At 38.4% G+C, this 15,529-nt stretch overlaps 1 protein-coding gene across 1 annotated transcript in view; it reads left to right on the top strand.

Moving 5' to 3' along the window:
• slc7a9 (solute carrier family 7 member 9) overlaps positions 1-15,529 on the top strand; it is a 294,481-nt gene that overhangs the window by 162,053 nt on the left and 116,899 nt on the right. The window lies entirely within an intron of this gene.

The following is a 15,529-nucleotide window of genomic DNA, read 5'->3' on the forward strand; positions in this document are numbered from 1 at the left end:
CTTCTCGTTCTTTTGCAAATATGTAGTCAGTACATCTCAGTCAAATCAGTACTTGTCAGTTATTCAGTACCAATCAGAAAGAACATGAAATCATAAGAGTTATTTATTTCAGTTTTATTGCGGGCACACCATACTGTACTTACATATTCAGCATTGTTTTGTGAAATGTATTGTCCAGAGAAAACTTTTAAAGTCTCAGGTCCATAAGGTTTTGAGTCTTGGTTATTACTCCTAAAGGATTAGCTTGCTCATTTTCTGTAGTTCAGCTTATAGAAGCTCAAGACCCTGTCACACTTCATGACTTTATCAGCAGTTTTCAGTCAAATGCATAATTTACATAATGTTAGCAAGTCAGAAGCAGGCTTGTCTGTCTGATGGGTAGTGTTGATGTACCTTGATAGAAAAATGAAGGGCAGACAGAGGTTGTGCTCGAAACTGCCATACCTGGAAAGCATTTGTACAGTATTACATTTGTCTGGCACATTTGTTATGGACTGTCAAAAAAGGAACAAACGTGATATTTTGGAACTGTGAAACTGTGCTGGAAAGTTGTTACACAGTTGTTTAAGTTGTTAAGCCTTGCGATTTTTAGCCATGTAATCTGACATCCTCAGGCAATGAGATCAGTCTCTGCAGTTGTCAAACATACCCTCTGACTAGAAATAATGTAATGTTTACACAGTTTACAGTTTATTTTTGTATAGCCCAAAATCACACAGGAAGTGCTGCAATGGGCTTTAACAGGCCCTGCCTCTTGATAGCCCCCCAGCCTTGACTCTCTAAGAAGACAAGGAAAAACTCCCAAAAAAACCTAGTAGAGAAAAAATGGAAGAAACCTTGGGAAAGGCAGTTCAAAGAGAGACTCCTTTCCAGGTAGGTTGGGCGTGCAGTGGGTGTCAAAAGAAGGGGGTCAATACAATACAATACAATATACAGAACAGAACAAATCCTCAATAAAAAATTAAACATTTTTTAGAAGTACGGAGCAGAATTTAACAGTAGATGATATCACATAATAAGATTTAGATAATTTTAGACTCCTGGAGACCTCATCCATCAAGCTGCCTCCCACATTTGGCCATTCCACAGCTGAAACAGTGTTGGGCCAGCCAATCCGATGAAAGGACTCCTCTTTCTCACGATTCCTGCGATCCTCCATCAGGGATGACTTTACCTTAGGCAGGCAAAACAACTTGGCAGGTGGGCCGTGGCACCAAGTGCCACATTTGAGTACCGAGAAGAGAAACAGAATAGGTGAGGGTTAGTATCCAATTCTAACTATCATGTTACTTATGTTTTAGTGCTAATGACTAACAACAGAGATGCAGTATGTACAGTTAATCAGCAGCTCTAGTCAGGATATGCTAAACTGAAGTAGTGAGTCTTCAGCCGGGATTTAAAAGCTGAGACCGAAGGGGCATCTCTTATAGTAGCAGGCAGACCATTCCACAGTTTAGGGGCCCTGTAACTAAAAGCCCAACCTCCCATTGTTATTTTATTAATCCTTGGAACCATAAGCAGACCAGCATCTTGAGATCTTAATGTGCGCTCTGGTTTGTAAGTCATGATAAGTTCAGACAAGTAAGCTGGACCTCGGCCATTTAATGCTTTATATGTTAAACGAAGGATTTTGAAATCTGCCCTAAACTTAACCGGGAGCCAGTGTAAGGATTTAAGAACTGGAGTTATGTGTTCGTATTTTCTTGTTCTTATAATATTTCTTGCAGCCGCATTTTGTATTAACTGGAGGCTGTATAAAGAACAGTTTGAACATCCAGTGAACACTGCATTGCAGTAGTCAATCCTACTAGAGATAAATGCATGAATTAATTTCTCAGAATCCTGTTTATTTATAAAGCGCCTTAATTTTCTAACATTTTTAAGATGGAAAAAACATGTTTTGGACAACTTTGTAATATGCTCTTTAAATGACATGCTAGAGTCAAAGATAACTCCTAGATTGCGGGCTGATTCAGTAAAATTAATTGGGTTAAATTAATTTGAGTTAAATGATGACAAAATATTGTTATGATCAGTGTCATTCCCTCCAACAATTAACATTCTCTATTTTATCTGTATTTAAAGACAAGTAGTTCTCATTCATCCACTCCTTTAATTCGCTAACACAACTAATTAAAGACAACATTGGAGAAACTTCATCTGATTTAAATGAAAGGTATAACTGGGTGTCATCTGCATATGAGTGAAAATTAACATTATGTTTCCTAATGATAGATCCCAGTGGAAGCATGTAAAGTGAAAACAGTAAAGGTCCCGGTACTGAGCCCTGCAGGACACCATATTGAACTTCTGTGTATAATGATGGAGTACTGTCAGCACATTTCTGTACATATTGGAATCGATTTGATAAATAAGAACTAAACCAAGCGAGCACGGTGCCTGTAAGCCCAACATCATTTTCTAGCCTATGTAGTAAAATAGAATGGTCGATGGTGTCAAATGCTGCACTTAAGTCCAACAACATAATTACAGTGGAGTTTCCTTCATCGTAGGATATCAGAATGTCGTTTACAACCCGCGTTAGTGCCGTTTCTGTACTATGATCAGTGCAAAAACCAGACTGGAATTTCTCAAATAAATTATAATGCGTAAGGTGTGACTGAAGCTGATTGGCGACTACTTTTTCTAGTATTTTAGAGAGAAACGGTAGATTTGAAATAGGCCTATAATTATTTAGTATGTGTGGGTCTAGGTCTGACTTTTTAAGTAATGGTTTAATGACTGACACTTTTAGTGTATCAGGTACTGTGCCATGCAATAATGAACTACTGATAATGTTTAGAACAGGCGCTGCAAGAACATTCATTGCACTTTTTACTAGTTTTGTTGGCACTGGATCTATGGAACAAGTAGTGGGCTTCATTTTAGAAATTAAAGTTAAGACTTCCTGCTCAGTTACAGGATTAAAATTACTAAAGTGCTGAATGCAATCTGAGACAGGGTCTGCTAAGCCAGTATTTGGTTAGTAGTGTGATGCAGAGATCTGGGATCTTATATTTTTAATTTTCTCATTGAAGAAGTTCATAAAGTCTGTACTGCTAATATCTGTTGGTATTTTGCACTGTTGATCTGAATTTCCATTTGTTAATTTAGCCACTGTTCTAAACAGTACCCGAGGATTTTTATTATTGTTATCTATTTATGTAGAATAGTATTCTGAGCGAGCTTTAAAGAGGGCTTTTTTATATTTATTAACACTCTCTGTCCGTGCAATTTGAAAGACATGTAACTTTGTTATTCTCCATCTGCGCTCCAGTTTTCAACACTAATTTAAGACCTCGAGTGTTTTCATTAAACCAGGGAGAGCTTCTATGTGCTTTGATCACTTTTGTTTTAAGGGGAGCCACTGTGTCCAGAGCATCTCTCAAGGTCACATTATAATGTGATGTTAGCTGATATAAATTGTTTTCCACGTTTACATTTGATGTTAACTGATCTGAATGGTTTTCCGCAGTTAAACTCGACTTACTCAAAGCATCTATAAATTTTGAAGCAGAATTACAATCTAGATGTCGCATTGTCTTTGTTTTAATCTGGGAGTGTGTTGACAAGGGCAGGACTAAATCAAATGTAATTAAGTAGTGATCGGAAATAACTTAATTTAATGGAGTGATATTTAAATTTTGAATTTCAACTTTGTAAGTTATAATTAAATCTAATGTGTGGTTATGATTATGAGTTGGACTTTGACAATCTGACAAAATCCTACTGAATTTAACAAATAAGTAAAACATTTGCTAAAAGTGTCAGTTTCCACATCAATGTGTACATTAAAATCACCCATCAGTACTACATGATCATAATTTATAGCCAAATCAGATAGAAGGTTGCTAAATTCAGTCATGAACAATGAATATCGCCCTGTTGGTCTGTAGACTAGCACTATAATTGTGTTGGAATCTGTTTTAATATTTAAAATGAATGCCTCAAAGGATGTAAAGTTGCCTAAATTTTTAGAAGTGATTTGCATTTTGTTACAGTGAATTATTCCAAGGCCTCCTCCTCGACCAAAATCTCTAGACTTATGAATGAACGAGTAGCCATCTGGTGACGCCTCAGCTAGGGGAACGGTGTCACATTTACTAAGCCAGGTCTCAGGTAATGTGCTACCATCTTCAGTGGACACTGGTTTGTAAAAGTCTTACAATCAGAATTAGTGTTATAGTTGTGAGAAGAATGTGTTGTTGAAACAGTTTATGCTTGTTGCTTAATTGAGAGACAATTTTTTAAAAGTCAAAATTCTTTCTATCATTTTAATTGCTGTTTTCTGTCAGGTCATATGAAGTTAAGAGTAAGAAGCAAAAAAGATAGTTCTATTGCTAGAGAGAGTGAAAAAGAGGGGAAAATGTAGCATGAAAGAATGCTGGTTAGATTTTAAGTGCTATTTAGCAAACCCAAATGGTGCACATCATTTGAGACTTTTGACATTTTAACTTATAAAATTTAATGACTGATCAAATTTACCCCCTTTTTATCTTTATAAACTATTACTGTTTCTTAATAACGTATATTTGTCATTATTTTTAGTTGTGTTTGTGTTTCCCTAGAAAGTTACATTTATCCTGCATGTACTTACAATAACTGTTGAAAGATTTCTATGAAAAACCTAAATGTTAATTTGTCCAAGTATAGTGTCATTGTTGGCAAACTTATACAAATTATACCAGTGCCATCTATATTGTCTAAAAAATAATATGATGAGGCTGTATTATTTATTTATTTACCCAGTCTGTGATTTTTGAATTGGAAATTAGGTATCTCATACAATGACCTCACCTTGAAAACTGCAAGAATAAAATCTAGTGTTGAAAATAATAAAGGCTGTGTAGTCACAAGTAGGGGTGGGAATCAACGGAGACCTCTTGATTTGATATTGCAATTAATTTTGCCTGCCAGTATGATGTGTTTTACGATTTTCTGTGTACTACGTAGTGCTGGGCGGTATGACCAAAATTCTATATCATTGTATTTTTAAAAATTATACCGGTTTCACATTATTGGACGGTACTTTTTCCCATGTATAAATGGTGCAACTCAAACCACCTACACCTGAACACCAGCAAAACCAAGGAGCTGGAGTTGGATTATAGGAGGCTCAGACCCATCATGGACCCCGTGATCATCAGAGGTGTCTGTGTGCAGATGGTGCAGACCTATAAATACCTGGGAGTGCAGCTGGATGATAAATTAGACTGGACCGCCAATACTGATGCTCTGTGTAAGAAAGGACAGAGCCGGTTATACTTCCTTAGAAGGCTGGCATCCTTCAACATCTGCAATAAGATGCTGCAGATGTTCTACCAGACGGTTGTGGCGAGCACCCTCTTCTACGCGGTGGTGTGCTGGGGAGGCAGCATTAAGAAGAAAGACGCCTCACGCCTGGACAAACTGGTGAGGAAGGCAGGCTCTATTGTTGGCATGGAGCTAGACAGTTTGACATCTGTGGCAGAGCGACGAGCGCTCAGCAGGCTCCTATCAATTATGGAAAATCCACTGCATCCACTAAACAGTGTCATCTCCAGACAGAAGAGCAGCTTCAGCGACAGACTGCTGTCAGTGTCCTGCTCCACTGATAGACTGAGAAGATCATTCCTCCCCCAAACTATGCGACTCTTCAATTCCACCCAGGGGGGTAAACATTAACATTATACAAAGATATTGTCTGTTTTTTTACCTGCATTATTATCAATCTTTAATTTAATATTGTTTTTTGTATAAGTAAGGTGCTGCTGGAGTATCTATCTATCTATCTATCTATCTATCTATCTATCTATCTATCTATCTATCTATCTATCTATCTATCTATCTATCTATCTATCTATCTATCTATCTATGAGTGGATGTTAACCACATATTCCACTGCAAGTTTTCAAGGGGGTGGCACTAATGAAGAGGAGGAATCACATTGCATGACAGATGCAGTCAAAATATAGAGCCTTTTTATTGAACAAAGTTTGCAAACAACTTAAACTAAAATTTTGACAACATATTTTCAACCATCTAAAGAGGCATTTAGACTAAATAAAATATCCAGAGGTGCTTGTCAAAAGTTGTATTGCACTGAACATGTCTTAGAAAAGGAATAAATCTATACTAATAAAAGGCAAAGCCCTCACTGACTCACTCACTGACTGACTGACTGACTGACTCACTCATCACTAATTCTCCAACTTCCCGTGTAGGTGGAAGGCTGAAATTTGGCAGGCTCATTCCTTACAGCTTACTTACAAAGGTTAGGCAGGTTTCATTTCAAAATACAAAGCGTAACGGTCATAACTGGAACCTCTTTTTTGTCCATATACAGTAATGGACGGCAGCTCGCTGGCCGTGGGAGGCGGGGTTGCGGGGGTTGCCTATCACGTCATCACGCCTCACACGTAATCACGTGAACTGACTGAAGGAGAAAGGACGGCTTTATATGGCGTTCGTTTATAAAACAGCGGACAGGCTGTGTAAAGGCAGCTTCACAAAAAAACAGATCCTTAACAAATTGTTATTGGTATATTTTCCCTCAGTTTAAAAAGGTTTTCTTTTCTTCTTAATAAAAATTTTAAAGCAGAACTTCGCCGCTGCAAAGCGCGCCTGACTTTATTGAAAAGAAACTAAACTTGCAGCGCCACTCTTCAATGACGTGCCGCTATTCAATGACACTTGCCTAACGCCTGACTTTATTGAAAAGAAACTAAACTTGCAGTGCCGCTATTCAATGACACTTGCCTAACGCCTGACTTTATTGAAAAGAAACTAAACTTGCAGTGCCACTATTCAATGACGCGCCGCTATTCAATGACACTTGCCTAACGCCTGACTTTATTGAAAAGAAACTAAACTTGCAGCGCCACTCTTCAATGACGTGCCGCTATTCAATGACACTTGCCTAACGCCTGACTTTATTGAAAAGAAACTAAACTTGCAGTGCCGCTATTCAATGACACTTGCCTAACGCCTGACTTTATTGAAAAGAAACTAAACTTGCAGTGCCACTATTCAATGACGCGCCGCTATTCAATGACACTTGCCTAACGCCTGACTTTATTGAAAAGAAACTAAACTTGCAGTGCCGCTATTCAATGACATTTGCCTAACGCCTGACTTTATTGAAAAGAAACTAAACTTGCAGTGCCGCTATTCAATGACGCGCCGCTATTCAATTACACTTGCCTTACGCCTGATGAGCCAAGAATTAGGGTGAAACACGTGTCGCGTACTCTTTGCATTATTTGACAGTAAACTGTTTTCAACCATTCTATGATCTGCTTCTCACAACTAAAGGCACCGTGGCTGATGTTAGCTGACTTGCTGGCCAACCATAAGCGTTACCTGGTAGGTAACCACCCATACAATAAGATTGTGATTCAGACTACGAATGCCGTGAATGTAATTACTCCGATCTACATGCTAGAGAAAACCTCAATGAAGAAGAAACAGTGTGTAAGAATACATATTAACACGTTCAATTAAACGTGTGCATTTACGGGGTGATTTCTCAGGCTTAAAAGCTCGCCTTTTATTAAAAAGGTAAATGCAAACTGTTTTCATTCTGAAGGGCACAAACCACATTGGATTTCAGCTGTTAAACGCGCAAAAATGTCGATACACCAGATAAATAAGCGCAACATATTATCAGTTGTATTGTATGCTTACAATACATATAGAAATGTGTTAATCATTAACTAATAGTATGGGATGGTGTTTTTCAACTCGCGCCTTGATTTAAACAATTCCATGTCTTGGTGGGTTTGCGTAGCTTATTGTCAATATCTTTACACCTGTTTTTAAGACTTATTGACTGAAACGGGCTTTTACGAAAAAAGTTAGGGCTTTGCTACAGATACACCCTCCACAAGTTAAGGAAGTAAAAATAAAGGTATATATTTCTGTTTTATTTAAACCTTTTAAGTTCGTATGCATAGCCCCATTTGGCTGTTTTAGTTTTTTTTTTCTTTCTTCAGTAATATTTAATCTCCTTAAAGAAAAACAACATATGCATTTTACTTTTTTTGTATCTCTTCAGTAATATTTTAGTGTAAAAGGATAACCAGTATTTAAACCTTTTATGTTACTTTATAAAGTTATTTTACACAATGTTGAAAAATTAATAAGAAAGCTACATATTTTGGCAGCTGCTGCTTTAATTTTCAATGAAATGAAAAAAGCTCTCCAAGAGAAAACCTCAATGAAGCAGAAACAGTTTGCACTATCTAAAAAGGAGAAACCCTCATTTATAAAGGTTTGCTGCAGATGACTTAACTGAAAAGAAATGAATAGTTCCTATGTGTATAATACATATTTATCTATTTGACTTATGCCTTTATTCCAACAACTTGCAACATCTGAGGTACAATTTGTTACATTACTTTTGTTTTTTGCAGCACAGGCAGGTGAAGTGACTTCCTCAGGGTCACACAGTGGTGTCAGTACCAGGATTTGAACTGACAAGCTCCGGGTTTGCTGAAATATTACTGAAGAAACAAAAAAAAACGAAAATGGGCAAATGGGGTAATGCATACAAATGTCCATCCATCCATTATCCAACCCGCTATATCCTAAATACAGGAGCCAATCCCTGCCAACACAGGGCACAAGGCAGGAAACAAACCCCGGGTAAGGTGCCAGCCCACCGCAGGGCGCACACACCCACACCCACACACACCCACACACCAGGGACAATTTAGAATCGCCAATGCACCTAACCTGCATGTCTTTGGACTGTGGGAGGAAACCGGAGTACCCAGAGGAAACCCAGACAGACACGGGGAGAACATTCAAACTCCACGCAGGGAAGCGAATTCGGGTCTCCTAACTGGCACCTTTCACTGCGCCACCATACCGCCCGCATACAAACTTAAAAGCTTTAAATAAAACAGAAATATATACCTTTATTTTTACTTCCTTAACTTGTGAAGGGTGTATCCTGTAGCAAAGCCCTAACTTTTTTCATGAAAGCCCCTTTCAGTCAATAAGCCTTAAAAACAGGTGTAAAGCTAAACTTGCACCACCGCTATTCAATTGCACTTGCCTAACACCTCTACCTAAGAGGGGGGTACTGTGGGATCTGGGCATCAGTCAAAGCACCAATCACAGGCCCGATTAGAAAGCAGTACGCTGTGATTTGTCGTCTTCCTCCCATGTAACAATCACAGCCCGTGTTACAACGCACAATGTATGTATGTATATGTAGATATGTGTATATGTAGATATGTATATATACCCTGTATGTATATATGTATATGTATATATATGTTTACATAACCTCTTTAACACACTACTTGTCCGCTGTGAAGCGCGGGTATTTTGCTAGTAGTAAATATTTTTTGTAAACCAACTACACTTTGTTAATGTGAACAATCTCTGTCCACTGGCACGTTAAAGTGACTTTATAAACAACTTTACCATTATTAAACTGCATATATTATAAAGTAATAAATAATAACAATACAATATATAATAGTGCAACTTCCAGTAATAATACTATTACTTCCAAGACTTCAAGCCCAGGTGCATTACACAGTATTCACCAAATTAAATAAAAATAAAATAAAACTATTGCAACTTGGTGATGACATCTTTACCAACTGAACCATTATTAAGGTAAACTGCATTAATATGGACCTTGCTTCAAGCTAAGCTATATACATAAATAATAAAACTGTAACTTGCATTTATAATGCTATTTGTGGTATAGCCCTACGGAAGCATATTAGGGCCATAGTAAAGAAAAAAAATACGGACACAGTGAAGAAAAAAATATATATATGTTGAGATTAAAGTCGACATTTCCACTTTATTCTCATAGTTTATTTTGTCATTAAAGTAGAATGTTGTAAACTAAACTTCATCCTAAAATCAATGTTTAATTTACTAGATTTTCTCAAACCCCATCATAAATTAAAGTAGCACATTAAATGCTTTGTGTTAAGTGTTCCCCGACCCAGTTGTTAATTGCTACTCGCTTCTTAAACTGGCTTCCTTTGCAGTAAGAGGAGGCACCGGCAACGATTGCCGCACAGAATACATTCACTTCATGATATTCCTGCTCTCTGAAAATATAGAATGCTATGATAAATTTTCATGATGAAATGCATTAAAGCAGGTATTAAACATGCATGGTAGTGTGGCAGTAGTGCTGCTCCCTCACAGTAAGGGGTGCCCAGGTGTACGTTCAGTGTAGAGAACTTTATGGCAGGTGTGACGAGGCTCCAAAAAACTGGATGTATGAATGGGTATCACACAGGTTTAACTTAAATATTGTGTAAATATTGGGTTCGTGATCTGGTGGTCGGAGACACGAACACAGAATTCAATGTATGTTCTTCTGAGCGGACTTTCTTTATTGCATGCGCGCTGTCTCTGTCTGACGTACCAAACCCGCAGTTCCTATCTTTCCTTTTTCTTTCTCCACATAACCAATCACCACACGATAAACGTCTTTGTGAAATTAAACCTAGTTATAAACTTAGACAACGGAGTGTTCAGAACTTTTAAAAAAATCTTCCTTATACATGTCTAATTATACCATCCATTCAGGGTTGCACCCATCCCAGCAAGCATTGTGTGCGAGGCAGGAGCAAATCCTGAACGTGATGCCAGTACATTGCAGGGTAAATACGAGCAATACATACACTAGCAGGGTCAGTATAGCATAACAAAACCCCACATCCTACATGACTTTGAAAATAACTGAAGTACGCCGAGTAAACCCACCAGAAAAACATGCAAATTCAAGGCAGGGAACATCCGGGACCCCCTTGCGGTGACGTAGCCATGCACCCACATGATTAATACATGCTTTAATGTATTTCGTCATGAAAATGATATCAAGTATTTATCTTAGCATTCTAAATGTTCAGGGGGCAGGAATATCATGAAATTAATGTATTATCTGTGGTAATTGCTGCCTGCGCCTCCACTTAGTGCAAGAGGAAGTCAGTTTAAGAAGCACGTACCGATTAACATGGCTCCGGGAACATTTAACACAAATCATTTAATGTGCTACATAACTTATGACGGGATTTGAGAAAATCTAGTAAATTTAATATTCATTTGAAGATGAAGTTTAGTTTACGATGTTCTGCTTTAATGACAAATTACGAGAATAAAGTCAATATGTCGACTTTAATCTTGACATAAACGGAGAGAATAAAATCAACATGTCAACTTTATTCTCGTCATAAGCGTCGAGATTAAAGTGGAAATGTCGATAGTAAATTCAGCATGTCATCACACTATTACACAGTACCCAGGTACATTACACAGTATTGAAAAAAAAATAAAACAAGTACAACTTGGCTTGCAGTATTATCCAGTAGTATAGAAACAGTATTCACACATTTGAACATAATGGTCCACATCCGACCTTTTAAAACCAAAGTATCTACAGACAACAGACACGGCTCCTTTTTTCGGCAAAAGTTCTTCTGTGTCATCATGTTCAACTTTATCGTCTGCTACAGCTTCAGTTTCAGAATGTTCTCTGTCCATTTTCACAGTTCAATACCTCCACTAACGCATGTACTCTGTTGCATTAGTGTTTAGCGGTGCAGCAGTGAAGAAGGTCCCCCCTTAAACAGTTTCCCGCTGCGCCATGTTCTGAAAGTTGTTTAGGCTATTTAAACCACTGTTGCGGTATAAGAAAAATCCTTATCATAATAAAAATAAAAGTTTTTTGGTATGAACCGGTATACCGCCCAGCACTAGTACTACGATTCATATTACAATTTATTTCTGATTTGTTTAATTGAAAAGAATTTCTTTCCAACATCACATTTTTAAGTCATTGTGTCTAATACAATTAAAGATATTTAAAAAGTGTTTTATTGAGTCAACAAGTAAAGTTCATAACGGTATACGTAACAATAGAAATGTATAAAATTTAGAAATTTCATACTAGCAGTACAAACATACTTTTAGAGCAGCATGCATTGTATATGAACAAATGAAAATACATTTTGAGTGAAATATAACATTCTGCAGAAATTAGAAATCCACTGAAATCCTTAGCAATAAATAAAAGGCAGTGGAATATAAAATGTTCAGTAAAAATTGTAAACTAAACAATATTTAGTAGAAATCATGTGAGGCATGATCCATTAATTGAAATGCATGAATCTATTGATGTGGATGGACAAGACTTCATTAAAGAATTTATATTGGGATCATAAAGCTGCTATTAGATTAAATGGACTTAATAGTGAGTATACAAAAGTGAAGAGAGGAACAAGACAAGGTTGTGTCTTGTCCCCTGATGTTTTTTCAATATATACAGAAGTGATCATGTGGTATGTCAGAGAGCTTGATGGGATAAAGGTTGTTGGCGTGATTATAAACCATTGGCATTCGCAGATGATACAATGCTGTTAGTTGAAGAACAAAAACTCTTAGATGTGGTGGTAGAAGAAATTGATAAGAAGGGTCTGGAAATCAACAGGGATTGTAAACTATTAATGTTCTTTGCTGGCTACAAAGAGTGACTGGAATGAGGATACTCAACATACTGAGGAATCTTAAACAGAAAAATGAGAAAGAAGCCATAGCTGCTGCCCATGCCAGCATTCTGGCAAGGCCTATGAATAATAATAATTATGAGTCTATAATATTTGACAGGTATTTATGAATTTCAGTTTACCTGAGATGCTTGCTGCTGCTCCACTGCTGCAGCTTTGTGGACCATCCTTTTATAGGTTTCTTTTCTCTCATTCTCTGACAGGAAATGTAGTGATTTAGTTCTTGCATCAGTGGCTGATGCCACATAAAGTGCGTCCATCTCTTGTTCGCTTGCATACTGTTTCTTCAGACCTTGATGAAGAGCATATTTTATATCTCTGACAAAGAGGTTATCTCTCCCAGACTCCTATCTGTGTCTTGCAAAAGCTGTGAGTAAAATAGGGCAATGACCAAGAGTATGGGGTTATCATCTGACATACTGTAAAGGAAGTGGACACTTTTACTGGCTTCAGTGCCTACAAATGCTTCTGCATTTGTTATATCCAGCTCTGTGAAAGTCATGATCTCCTTCTCGGTCTTCCTCACCTCTGGGGACAGTAGTGCAGCAGTGATTGCTGGTTACTGCTCAAGGAACATTCAGCCATATCATGTGCAGTGTTCCACCAGGTTGGCACATAGCTAATTGGCCTGTGCAGTAAAAGATCCAACAATTTCTGATTTTGCTTTAAAACTAGAAAGCCTTGTATACTTCTGTGGAAAAACCGTATGACTCATCTTATTCTTCCCAGTAGGAGAGTAACAGCCGGTAATTTGAGTGTGCGCTGAGCTGCCAAGTTTAATTTGTGCACATAGCATTTAATGTGAAGAAAGCCAGCTCCTGAGATGCAACAAGCATATTCGCCCCGTTGTCAACGACTAACACTGTCTCATTTTCTTCAAGTCCCCATTCTTCAATATGAAGTAGCTCAACCATGTTAGCCCCAGTATGACTCTCATGCATGACTAGCATTTGTAAAACATAAGAGAGGATAAACACCATTCTTAAGTTATATGATGTGATGTTATATAACATAACACTGGGTGGCTCACAACGTCTTTTTGTCTTTACAGAATAATTGTTTTAATTCTGATTTATCCTCATTGTGTATTTTGGGGACTGCTGTATAAGAGAAAAAGAGTTGCGATGAAATATCATACCTTGGTTTGAGAGTATAAATCATGTTGTAGAATCCTGCATTTTCTACTATGCTGTATGGACAAAGGTCCTTGCAAATAAAATATGCAATAGACTTTGTTAACCAATTTGCCTTATCACAAGTACCAGGAAATTTGTTTAAAACTGTGTCCAGAGTTTTCTGCTTACTTGGTATAGCTGGCTTGGTGCCATCAGAGTTTATCTCCTGGTGCTGTCAAGCAAAATGTGCATGAATATTAGTAGTATTACCACAGTACTTGAATTTCCCATGGCATATGGCTGTTGTCATCTCAAGTTCTCCATTTATTTTGTGAAATCCAAAGCGATTCCTGGTTTTAGATTTAAATTGTAATGGAGCTACAGAAATCTGATGACAACCTTGATCAGTCATGTTCTCTTTTTGAACTGTTTTCAGGGCTTGCATTCTGTCAGCAAAATGTTGCCATGTGCAGCTTTAGGGCTGGTATCGGAAGTGATGTTGTCGGGACCAGAAGTGACATTATCTCTGGGGCCAGACCTAGAAGTAAAGTCATCAAGGGTGCCGGAACCTGGCGGGATTTCCCGGGAACAGTCTGCAAGTAACTGAGAAAGACAGTCAGCACACTCCGCCACCCCCTTGTCGGTGGTGATATTACAATTACTCATCAGCATCAGCATTGGCATGGAGAGAGCTCTTACGATGAATCAGCAAAAACTTGTATGTTTGGAGGTCAAGTTGTGAAGGGCCATCCAACATAAAGGTGCATGGTCCATCACCAGAGGTAGTAAATCAACTACATTATCGCCCATTTAATCGTGAGGGCTTCCCTTTCCATCGCGGCATACCTGGTCTCCTGATCCAACAGTTTCTGGCTCTGGTTCTGGTACATGATGGGGCGTTCAACACCATTGATGCTTTGGCTCAGCATGGCCTCCAAGCCTGTGTCCAAAGCATCTGTCTGGAGAATTAAAGGGAGAGAAAAATTAGGAGCTTTTAATATAGGTGCTGAAGTAAGAGCCTGTTTCAAGTCGCAGAATGTGGCATCTGTCTTATCAGTCCATACCACATTGGTAGGAGCCCTCTTTTTTGTTAAATCTGTCAAGGGCACCGCTCTCTCTGAAAACTGGGGTACAAACCGGCGGTAGTACCCGGCTAATCCGAGAAATACTTGGACTTGCCGCTTTGTTAGCGGATGGGACCATTTTAAAATGGCATCTATATTTGAACATTGTGGCTTCATGGTACCCTGACCTACCAGGTAGCCCAAATATTTAGCCTCTTTTAGTCTTCAAGATATGAATCCAGGCTTCTCCTAGCATCTGCAATACTACTTTGACTTGCTGTACGTGTTCCTTCCATGTGCTGGAATAGATGAGAACGTCATATAGGTAGGCAGCACTATACGCATTATGGAGACAGACTTTGTCCACCAGATGCTGGAAAGTCGCAGGAGCCCCTTGTAACCCGAATGGAAGGACACAATACTGCCAGTGTCCACTAGGGGTGGTAAATGCGGTCTTGACCTTTGCAGAATCCGTTAAAGGAATCTGCCAGTACCCCTTTGTCATGCCAAGCATGGTCAAAAATTTCACTTGGCCAAGCCTTTTGAGGAGGTCGTCCACGCAAGGCATGGAATAAGTGTCAAACTAGGAGATCTGATTAAGCCAACGAAGTCATTGCAAAACCTCCAACTGCCATCAGGCTTACTAACCAAGATGATCGGACTGGACCAGGAACTGTAACTTTTCTCTATTACTCCTAGTTCCAGGATTCGCTTGATTTGCAGCTCCACTGCTGCTTTCTTTGCATCGGGAAGTCTATAGGGGCACTCTCAGACTATAACCCCCAGCTCGGTAACTAAGTTGTGCGCAATCGGATAGGTCCTTCCA

This window comes from Erpetoichthys calabaricus, chromosome 9 (genome assembly GCF_900747795.2).
Source record: "Erpetoichthys calabaricus chromosome 9, fErpCal1.3, whole genome shotgun sequence".
NCBI lineage: Eukaryota > Metazoa > Chordata > Cladistia > Polypteriformes > Polypteridae > Erpetoichthys > Erpetoichthys calabaricus.